The sequence below is a fragment of the Lissotriton vulgaris genome, chromosome 10 (assembly GCF_964263255.1).
Source record: "Lissotriton vulgaris chromosome 10, aLisVul1.2, whole genome shotgun sequence".
Classification (NCBI taxonomy): Eukaryota; Metazoa; Chordata; class Amphibia; order Caudata; family Salamandridae; genus Lissotriton; species Lissotriton vulgaris.
The window spans coordinates 292,659,568-292,671,673 of NC_141698.1; positions in this window are offsets into that span (position 1 = coordinate 292,659,568).

Here is a 12,106-nt window from a genome sequence, read left to right on the forward strand (position 1 = left end):
GGTGGCGATCCGCCCTACATCGTTCCCCACCCGCCCCCCATTTACCCCCCGCCATATTAGTGTGGCGGGGGTTAAGGTTGCGGACGGGAAGACCGAACTACCATTTTCCCCCCGGTCGATTGGTCTAATAGGGTTTAATATGGTGGCAGTGTCTGCTAGACACCGCCATCCATATTAGCATGGGGGCAGAAACATGTCTTTCCACGGTGGCGTTGCCGCCAAGGAAAGGCATGCGGATTCTGCTTTGAGGGGCCCGTTGCAGGCCCCCAGGGTATTGGGGGGGTGGAGGGTGCACATGGGGGTACCTATGGTATCCCTGTGTGTTGTCATGGACATGATGACAGGCATCTTGCGGTGCCTGTCACCTTGTGCAGGACAATGCATGCAGTGCATTCCCAGCATTGTGGCAGGCGGTGCTGTGTGCACTGCCCGTCACATTGCTGGGAATGGAGGATGCCAACGCTACAGTGGTGGTTGCATCCTAATCACCAGTGTGGGACTGCCGCACCAATGGTGGTCAGTCTCAGCACCGCTAGGTTGCCATCCTAATGGGCAACTAGGCTGGTATCCTGTGTTTGATGTGTGGGATAACCTCAAGTACAGAAAACAGTACTATGGGTGATCTCAATTGAAACACTTGCATTCACCAACAAAGAGCTTGCAGTGTTAGAAAATGTAAATGTATAATACATTCACATTGCAGGTGACTTAAAAATAAATACTTTGATAATAAGTTTAATTTTCCATTACATTAATCATCTCTGTTATGTCACCCACTACTCAGCTAATCTTTTCTACAAGCTGTCTGTATAGACATTAATGCCCTCATTTAATGTTTTGGGCATCAAAAAACAAGGTGATACACAGAATCCTTAAAGTAATCTCAGCTACTGGCAGTCGTTTGTGGCTGCATCCCGATTCATAGTTTTTCTCCCACCATGCCACCAAGGTTTGGACCCAGCCAAATGCAAATCAGTCTTGACCCTGCTCTGATTGAAACAGTCCAGCATGCACTCCCAGGCCAGGTCCCTCTGAACTGGAGCACAAGCAACTCAAGACCTGTTTCACCCTTATTAGGGCTCATCAGCAGGGTATGGCTTGGTTCCAGTGACACAGTGAGCATGGGGCCAAGTCTGGGCATACTCGTCACACTTAGGGCATCAAAAAGCACGGTGGTGGATGGAATGCTTGATTAATTTTCTGGTTCAGGGAGGACCTGATCTGGCAGTTTAGGATAGTCTGTTCCTATTGGAGCAGGATCAAGACTGATATGTAAATGGCTGGGTCCAAACTGAGGTGGCATGTTTGGCGTAAAATGATGGACTTATGTGCGACCTAAGTGATTGCCAATGGCTGAGATTAATTCAAGCAGTCCATCCATCACCTTGTTATTGCAGTTGCCACCCTAAGTGCCGCAGGTATATCTAGGCACGGATCTCATGCTCAGTGTGCCACTGGAACCTAACTATACCTGACTTAAGAGCCCCACTGAAGGCAAAATCAGTCTCGGCTTGATTGTGTTCTAGGTAGGGAGGACCTAATTTGGCAGTTCAAGCTGGACAGCTCATGTTGGAGCAGGATCAAGTCTGAATTGCATACGTCTAGTTCCATGGTTGGTGAAGAATGATGGACTGGAGTGCAGCTTTACACAGTTGCCATTGGCTGAGATTTATTCAGGCATTCCATCCATCCCCTTGTTTTGGTACGCTCATTTAAAGTTTGGCAAATGCCCCATCCCCCAACCTTGTAGTTCCCTGTCTCGTTTAGAGGTAGGAACTAGATGGATTGCACTGGAGGATCCACAGCTGGAGGACCTATAGGAAACCATTACCCTGGATGCCTGAGAGACGTTGGTCACCCAGTCACAGTAACATCACCTCACCATATTTAGTATGGGGCCCATTATCACAGTGGTGTAGTGGCATAGTGGCGTAGTGAGCAAGGACCCACGTCTGGGCATACCCTTCCCACATAGGGTGAACAGCAAAACACACAAGATGGGTCTCGTTCTCACTAAGCCACTGAAGTCAAGCTATCCTGGCTCAAGATGGCTGATAGCCAGAAACCGGTCCTAGGATGCTTGATTCTGGTCCAGGGAAGACATGACTTGGCAGTTTGGGCTGGACTGTTCCCATGAGGCGCAGGGTCAAGACTGATTTGCATTTGGCCATGTCTGAACTGGGGTGGCTTGGTGAGCAAAATAACGATGGATTAAACCCAGATCTGTGACTGGGGGTGAATGTTTCGCCATTGTGCAACATTCTGTCCATCATCTTGTGTGTTTTGCTAAATATATCCTCCATCATCAGAAAGTATTGCTCTTAGAATAAATCAAAATACGACACACACAGGAACAGCGTTATGCGCTTAGGCCACACCTCAAACGTCTGTGAGACATACCACCGGACATAGCCTCATTGGTGCAGCAGGAGCAGTGGCACCAGGGCCAGGGGCGTGCTTGGCTGGCTCACCAAATCCTGATTATTGCCGGATTTTACAAATTATGTAGGAACCAGAGGGTCACCTTTCTTGCTTGCACTAGGGCCCAGGACACACTGGCTACGCCACTGGATTCCCACACACGCCCGAATCTGTGGGGTCCCTTTTAAGCTCCCAGACATGCGCCGCTGCCAAGCCTGCTCTTTCCTATTAACACGGGACTATTATTACCCACTTACGAAACGCTTCCTGTTGCTGTTCAGCCAGGAAAAAGCTCATGTAGCCCAAGATAACAGCCGCCTATAACAAAGTTGGAGTGGGCCGGGACCAAGAGCCAGTCTCTTTCTTGAAGAGGGAGTGTGCTTGGAAACACTTTGAAGTTTCCGTTCCCTTCTCAAGGGTGCGGTTGGAAGGGCGAGTCTCCCGTCCCTTCTATCAGCTGATGCGGACTCGCCGAGCATCTGTCATAACAAGCGCGTGAAGCTCATCTGCGTGCCGCCCTGAGGTAAATTTGAGCCAATCGCTCGGTCCTCTCAGACCTGGAGCTGACTCTTGAGTGACTGCTTGGGTAAACTGACCTTTGTGGGAGTGAGTGCATGTCAAGACCAACATTTACTCGAGAAGCATTGGCGTAGAAATATGATTTAGTCACAGATTGTTTATTTATGTAACAGCGAAATGCGTTTCGCTTCCGAATCTCAGTTTAAAGCAGCATTCACTGTCTGCTATATAGTGAACGTCGCATAATTATCTTTGATGCGTTTTATATTTTCTGATTCTTTAGTCTCTCTCGCGATACCATTTTATGTGAAAATATACTTTCCTTATTTTAAGGTTCTTTGTACTATGCTATTTCATGACAATTTTGTGACTGTGCAAGTTCCCAGTGGCCTTGATTTTAAATGAAATAATTGACAGTTATGCTTAAGTATTTCTACTGATTTTACACCTGCCTATATGTGCCATTGGAATTTGGGAGCCTCTAATTATTTGTAAAACCAGGCACATCATTCATGTTGCAACAATGAATGAATCTGAAGCTATATGGATGAATGCAGCTACCAATAGGTATTTAAAGTCAGTATATGGCGCAGAGGCTTAATATTGACCATGATCATATTCTGAAGTTATCTGGAAAAAAAATTAAACAGGCCTGTGATGCTTCTTCTCCAGACAAGTCATTAAGTGGAATTGACTAGAATAATATGCATGACCCAACGTGGAATACTGCAATGTGACCTATAGGTTACCGAAATAAAAAAGCTCGTATTGTCTTCAAAGAGTGCAGAACAAGTGAAGCAAATGGCCGTGTATTAGAATAAATGTGACCATATTAAACTCAAATGAAAACCATTACACTGGCTCCCAGCTGAAGCCAGCAATACATGTATTGCTAAATATGCCACGGGTATGATGATCAACATCAAACACTTTAGCTAAATATATAGCTGGTCTCAAAGAATGTCCACAAGGAATCATGGGGCATATTATCAAGGGAGTTTATCTCCGCTTTTTTGGCTTCAAAAGCCAAGAAAGCGGAAATAAAATGATCTCCCTATTACCTAGCTGTCGCTAACACCAGTTAGCGACAGCTAGTAGGAGATAGCGACCATCTTGGGCCCTGCTTTGCATGTCAGTGATATTTATCACTAATGACATGCAAAGTGGGCGTGCCAAGATGTTAGTGACTGGAAACAGTCGCTAACATCGCTATCTCCTATTACCAACTTTTGGAGATATTCGCGCTAAGCACAAATATCTCCAAAGGCTAACACCTGCCCCTGAGCAGTTCTTAGCCATGTTATCCAATGGTAGGTGGATAACATGGCTAAGAGCATTAGCTCGGTAATGCATGAATATCGCTGACTTTTCAGCGATATTCATTCATTTCGGCCGATTTTTATCGCTTAGGAGAAAAACCTTGATAATAGCAAGGTTCCTAAACGATAAAAATCGCCGCAGCTCGGCGATAAAAATATCGCAGCTAAACCAACATAGCGATAATTATCGCTAGTTGTTGGTAATATGCCCCCATAACTACTAGGCCAAAACACAAGCTATCTACTGTAAGCAACTGAAATAGTAGAATTCTGAGGCATACTCTGAAGGAACAGGGGAACATGCATATCCAAACGATCTAAAAAACCTACCTAAAAACTCTAAAAAACCCAACCCTTTTGGAAAAACCAATGATTAAGAATGGAAACCACATAACTAAGCCACAAAATTACACTTGCTGGTCAGTTTAGAGCTTTTTGAATTCTCTGTCAGGACCGGAGGCGAGGATAATGCTATTCTTTCTGCACTTTATTGAATAGCAGCCATTTGAAGTCAAAGCAAAAAAACTTCCATTCCCATGAAACATTGGGAATAACACAGTTAAAACAATAGAGAGTGTCCATGATATAGTGTCCCGTCCATCTACACCAATCAGAGGTCTCCAGGGAGCTGATAGTCCTCTGTTTCTTTCCATTCCTCCTCTTTCTTCGCTGCTAGCAGCCAGATAAGTCCGATTTATTTTCTCTCTGATTATAAATTGTTTATCACCCTTCCTTTGTGTGTATTAGGGCCTCATAGCTTGGTATATATGTGCGCTTTGCGCAGCGCTGTGGTCTATTTTTAATTTGTGACGTTTCTTGATTGAGTTTGACTGCTATAGGGGCCATTTCCCTTACGGCACAGTTGAGAGCGGTCGCGCGCGCCGAGCTTTCAATCGCCAATGCGTGCCCGCCTCAGGTTTTCCGTTGTTTGTGTCACATTGGATTTTACACATTTCCCTTCAGTTTGATTGTCTGTTTTTCCCGCGAATCACCCGCTACTCGGCTGACTCGCGCCCAGCCGTGGGAGTGTCTGAGCTCCCTAGCGGCTGTGTATGTTTGGTGTAGCTCGCTGTGTACTCCTCCCACTGCCAGAGGTGCCTCTGTGCGTGCCGTTCCCCGGCAAACGACCTTGGATGCAGCGCATTCCACGCATTCCAGCATCCAGCTCGCACAGCCGTGAGGAGCCTTGTTTCGCCTCCCTGCAGACACCCGCTACTCGGATCTGTTTTTACTGCCATTAGGCAGCATTACACTTCCACGCCCCCCTGCTGAACGCCAGCATTGAATACGGGTCTATACCTGACATTAGGCAGTGTTTTTGACTGGTGCTTTTCTGCCCTGGGGTCAGTACAGTTAGGCCACATGACGCTCTGAGTGAGTCAGTACTGCAGGCTTGTTGTCTGCTGGGACCCAAGTTTGGCAGGCTGCCCTTCAATCTTGCACCAGGGCTGTTGGGTCCCGGGCTTTCAGCCCTCCTTATTGTGAGCACTGCCCGCCCCAAATTTAGGCTGACACATAGCCCCCTTACTCTGAGGCACACCCCTCTTCCTAGTTTCCCACTTACCCGGTATAGTGCTATCTCCTGGCCCTATGGATACTTACCAGGATGACGTCTACAGTGATGATCAGTTGGAGGAGGACCCCCTCACCGCACTCTAGTGGGATGACTTTTATGACGCTGTGGATGCTTCTATCCACAAAGCGGTAGAGTAAGCTATGACACCCCCTTGAGGAGTGTCTGTCCCGCCAGATTGAGCAGGCTTGGCAACAATCTCACTAGGACCACCCAGGACTTGCCGACCACCTCTCCTTCAGGCGGACTCCCCACTGATCAACACTCTCTGCCTGGCAAGCGCGCTAGAGACGCGGGGTGGATTCAGACGCCTTTGATCGTCTCAAGCAGGCATTCCTGGCAAGTACTGCCCCTGCAGCGACGCTTCCTGCCCCGGGGAATGATGACCAAGGTAACACTGATGATGCTGCGGGCCCGTTGCGCACCTGGTGCCATTCCCGCCCGGCTCCCGCTCTGGACACCCAGAGCCTCGGTGCTGATATGTTGAACCCGGATGATATCCTTCATCCAAGGTCCTCGGACTGAGCCCCTTCAGACAATGTTGCCCAGTATGTTGCCAGCAGAATCATCAGCCACTAGAGGCCACGGCTCACAACTTCCTGAGGGCAGAGTGCCCTTATCCCTCTCTCACAGGGAAACTGGCACCCCCTTCCGACATTGATCCCCATATGGCCACATTCCTCTAAAAATGTGTCAAAGACCCTAAGAAGGGCATTGACAGGTCTTGGCTCGCCTGTCAAGACAAGCTCCTAGAGGCCCTAGGCCCGATTACTAAAATCCTCGACATGGCAGAGGAGGCAAATGGGTTGGGGTCCCTGATTCCTCTGGATTACCTCTCTTCCTAGGGCCAACGCTTAGTGGTATTCCTGGCAATGGCAACTGTGGTATATCTAAGGAGCGGCGCAGGTCCTTACTGATCAAAGTTGACCCCAAATTGGGGGACCTGGCTGACTCGGAAGCCGTCCCTGTGGCTCAGGCCGGCCTCTTAGTGGGGAGCCCTTTATTAAGGAATTAGGGCATTTTGTGAACACCTTTACGTCCCTAGATTAGGCTCATTATTCAATTAGATAAGGCTCAATCTTCAATTAGGAAGGTGTCGGGTGTCCGTGGGGCCAGACGAGAAAGGGGCCACTCTCCGGCCGCCCTAACCAGCACAGGGGACAAGGCTCCAACCACGGTCCGTACCAGGACCGGGAAGTTTTGGGAACTTCTACCCAACCAGAGGACGACGTGGCAAATTCAGAGGCGGTAGGGTGGTGGCGCCCCCAACTTTTCCAGTGAGTGTTCGCCCTTCTTCCCTTCTAAAAGTGGGGGGCCGTCTAGCGCATTTTTTCCAGGCCTGGACTTCCATCACGGGGACGCCTGGGTCATGCAAACCGTTGAAGGTTTCAGCATAGAGTTTCACGGGGTCCCTTCGGAGCCAGTTACCTCGCGCCCACTCTGTTTCTCGTTAGCAGATGCCGCTTTAGTCAACCAGGAGGTCCAGTCTCTCTGGACAAGGGAGCTATCACAGAAACTCTGACCCACCCCAGAAGTTTTTCCAGCAACCTCCTCTTGGTGGACAAGCGGTCTTCAGGCGGTGGCAGAGCCTGGGGCACGCTTGAGGTCTCCTGCAGGGAGAAATACTTCCCTGAGAGCAGCGCTGAGCTGCAGCTGTCAATTGCGCCGCTCGGCGATATTATTTTAAAAATTACTTTTAAATTGCACCATTACTTTTAAATTGCATTACTGCTGTCCAACGCACTAACCTTTTTGTTATACAGGTCCCCGGCGCTCCCTTACTCCTTACGGTCTTCCCCAGCAGCTACTCACCGGCCCCGGTGCCGAGAGAGTAGAGGGCGGCCGCCATCTTGGGAGTGGGAGTCCCACGAGCCTGGCCGGAGGTAGCGGTCCAGTGCTCGGGTGGGACAGGAGACATAAGGCAATGTGCTTACGGGAGCGCAGCGGACGGGCGCAGCGGGCGCGCCGGCGGCGCGCCGAAGGCGCACCAAAGGAAAGCCCGTCTGTGCCCGTCCGTGACCGCACGGGACCTGGGACCTGTCACCACGCCCGATCCTCCATAGAATACTCACCCAGGTACTTGCTATCCCTGCGTAAGACCTACCCCTTAGACCCAACAACCACTTCCCATATTTTGGCCCTAGGTATTGCCTGTTCCCCTTCCTCACCAGAGACAATCAACTTCTTGCCCTCACCCCCCAGCAAGTCCCCACACCCGGGCACCTCTATCACCCTACTAAACACTAGGTCGGCAGTTGCGCACCAGCAGGAGATTTTCAACCTCCTTGATAGCGACAGCCCCGACATACTGTGTTTAACGGAGACATGGTATCGTCCTGATTCCCAACCTAGTGTCCTGGCGGCTCTTCCGCCCTCTTATTCCATCCTGCGAGCTGATCGACCTGATGGCAAAACTGGTGGTGGGGTTGCCTTAATCTTCCGTGACAACTTCCGGTTCCAAACACTAGCATCCCCCCCTTTACTTGCTGCGGACTGCTTGATCGCACGTTCTACCCTACCCAAATCCCCTGTCACCTGTGTGCTGGTATACCGCCCTCCCCATACTCCTTCCCAGTTTCTTCCTGCTTTCCAAGAATTACTGGCCCCTTTAGTGGTCAATAATGCTACAGTACTCGTGCTTGGCGATTTTAATTTCTGGCCCAGTGATCCCTCGGAAGACCCCATATCCAAGGATTTTACTTCTCTGCTATCAAGCCTAAACTTTGTTCAACACGTCCGTACCCCAACACATGTGCGGGGCCATATATTAGACCAAATATGGACCCTTAACTTGCCCACCACTAACCTGTCCATCGCTCCCTGCGTATGGTCCGACCATTATCTTCTGTCTTTTTCCCTGGACCTGCGCGTGCAAACTGCCCCACGTGGCTCTAAAACCCTTTGGGCTAGAAGCTGGAATCGTGTTGATATTCCCGCCTTTTGTGAGTCCTTAACTGCCACTTGCCCTGATCTCACTGACATACCTCCTCAACAGCAACTGGCCACTTTGGACAGTTGGCTAATCCACCTTCGTGATCAAAAGGCCCCTCTGAAGAAGGTTACCATCAATCATCACCACCATGCCAACAAGTGGTTCACTCCTGCCCTGAAAGCACTTAAGCTAAAGGTCCGTCAAGCTGAACGGGCCTGGAGGCTGAAATACTGCTCTGATAGTAAAATTAACTACACCACCCTATTATCAGAGTATAAAAAAGCCATCCAAGCGGCTAAGAAAGATTACTTTTCCCAACGCATTCTGGCAGCAGAATGCCAGCCACGTGAAATTTTTGCCACTGTCCACGAGCTAGCTCTATCAGACAGGCCTTCACCTACAATCACACCCTCCCAGTTATTGTGCAGCTCACTGAATGAGTTCTTCATTGAGAAAGTTGCACTAATAAAAGCACGTATTCCTCCCCCATCAAACTCTTTTTCAGACTGTCCCCCGCCACAGAATACCCAGTGTCTCACCTACATTCCAGAGCTAACCAATGAGTCTTTGCCCCCGCTCCTTAAGCGTGTAAAATCAGGGGCTCCCTCCGACACGTGTCCAGCCCGTATCCTGGCCCAGGTGTTCTTGGCTTGCCCTGCCCCCGCTCTCACTGTGTTAAATAACACCTTCACTAAAGGCCTAGTCCCCACTGCATTTAAATCGGCCACCATCATCCCCATTTTAAAAAAGCCTGGGGCTGACCCTTCTTCTCTAGCTAACTATCGCCCCATATCCCTGCTTCCCTACTTGGGTAAGGTGGCGGAGGCACATGTGTCTCAAACCCTGAGCACTTTCATTGAGGACAGCAATTATCTGGCCCCATGTCAAGCCGGCTTCCGACCACGACACTCAACAGAGAAGGTGGTGATTTCGGTCATGGACCAACTCAGGGAAGGACTCGACACCAACACCCCCAAGATTCTGGTCCTACTGGACTTATCCGCCGCCTTTGACACTGTGGACCACGACATTCTGTTATCACGTGTCAGGGTGGCGGGATAGGGGGGCTAGCATTAGCCTGGGTCGAGTCGTTCCTGAAGGACCGCACTCAGACTGTCCATCTTGGCACCTTCTCGGCCCCTCCACGTAATGTCAACTGTGGTGTGCCCCAGGGGTCTGCTTTCTCCCCTTTACTTTTCAATCTCTATGTTTTTCCACTGGTGTTTGCTTTACAGAATATGGAGGTCACTGTATATAATTATGCAGATGATCTTCAACTCATTTTTGATCTTTCTTCCCCCTCAGGGGTTGGCAGTTTCCAGTCCGTCATGCTATTTATCCGAGACTGGATGAACATCAATCAGTTAAAACTTAATCCGGATAAAACAGAACTGGTAGCAACGGGCGGTGCTGCCAATCCCTGGTCCCCTTCTTTCTGGCCCCCGTCACTTGGACCCCCTCCTCTCCCTTCTTGTTCAGTTAAAACTCTCGGGATTATGCTCAATAACCAATTAACCCTCCATTCACACATTAACTCGGTGGTCTCCTCCTGCTTCTTCACATTACGAGTTATTCGGAAAGTGGCCAGATTCTTTATCACTTCTGCACTAAAGCTGATCCTTATGGCCATGGTCCTGTCAAAGATTGACTATGGCAATATCATTTACAACGGAGTCCCTGCTTATGCTTTGCAGCGCCTACAGTTAGTACAAAACCAGGCTGCTCGCCTGGTCTTCAGCCTGTCTAGGTCCCACCACTCGACCCCTTTGCTTAGGAGCCTTCATTGGCTCCCCATAAAACAACGAGCTAGGTTCAAGTTAGGGTGCTTGACTTTTCAAGCAAGAGCTGGCACAGCCCCTGCCTTTATCAACTCGGCAATTTTTCCCTATGTTCCTTCGAGGGACCTCTGCTCCTCTAGCGTAGCCCTACTGACTACGCCCCGGTTCAAAAAGAAGCGCGCAGGGGGGCAGAAGTTTGCTGTGCTTGCTCCCACCTTCTGGAATGACCTCCCCCTACCTTTAAGACTCTCTTCCTCCTATATGGAGTTTCGGAGGTCACTAAAAACGCTATTATTCCAGCAGGCCTTTGGTACCTAGCTCCCCCACCATTCTCACTCAGGGACCTCACCAGCGCCATGAAACTGATCCAGTATACGTGCGCTCTATAAGCATTTTTAAATTCAAATTCAAATTCAAGCTAGACGGGGGCCAAAGGCCCTTCATCAACTTCAACGAGTGGCTGGTTTACTGTCACTTCAAGATGGAGGGAATCCATCTTCTTTGCGATATCCACCGACCCCACGATTGGATCGCGTGCCTCAACCTCAAGGACGCCTACCTTTCGATCCCCGTCTTCCCGTCACAACAGCGGTTTCTGCTGTTTCTCTTGTTCCAGCCCAGAGGGTCATTTTTCTTGGCTTCTTGTTTGACTCGTTGAGACAACTCTCAGCATCCCATCTCGCATGATGACGAAGATTTGTCACGAGATTCAGAGAGCCCTCTCATAGACACAAATCTCCCTCAGGCAGCTGGCCCGTATAGTGGGTCTTCTCTCTGCCCCTATCCAGGCTATATTTCCGGGTCCGCTCCATTACAGAGCCCTTCAACGCCTCAAGGCCAAACACCTGCACCAAGGCCTCTCTTACTCTCAGAAAGTGAGCCTCTCAGTGGATGCCAAGGAGGAGCTCCAATGGTGTCTCACCAACATGGAGGTCTGGAATGGGTGCCAGATACTGTTATAGAATCAGATGCCAGCAGATCAGGCTGGGGCGCTAGGTGTGGCGACTTCACCATGGGAGGTGTGTGGTCACCACAAGAACAATGATTACACATCAATTGGCCAGAACTCTTAGCGGGCTCACTCACGATCTGGTGTTGGACCGAGGATTCGATCTGGTCCTGCGTCCTCCTCAAGATGGACAACATTTCGGCGGTCCGATATAACAACCATCTTGGGTGCACGCGATCTAGAGCCCTCTCTGACCTCACGGTGAACTTCGGGCAATTCTGCCTGGATCATCAGATCCCCGTAATGGCGGAATATCTTCCCATTCAGGACAACCAGGTGGCAGACTTCCAATCACTCCATTTTCACGACATGGAAGCTGCACCCGGGGGTGTTTGCGGATCTCCATAGCATTTGGGGTCCTTTTTCAGTTGATCTCTTTGCGTCTCACCCGGATCATTAACTTCAGAGGTTCTTCAGTTGGGGACCGTATTCCTTTGCAGAGAAGACGGATGCGTTCCTGCAGAACTGGCAGGAGGAAACAGGCTACGCCTTTTCCCCGTTCGCTATGATTACCAGGGTCTCGGCACAGGTTTGACGCCAGAAGGCGGACGTGGT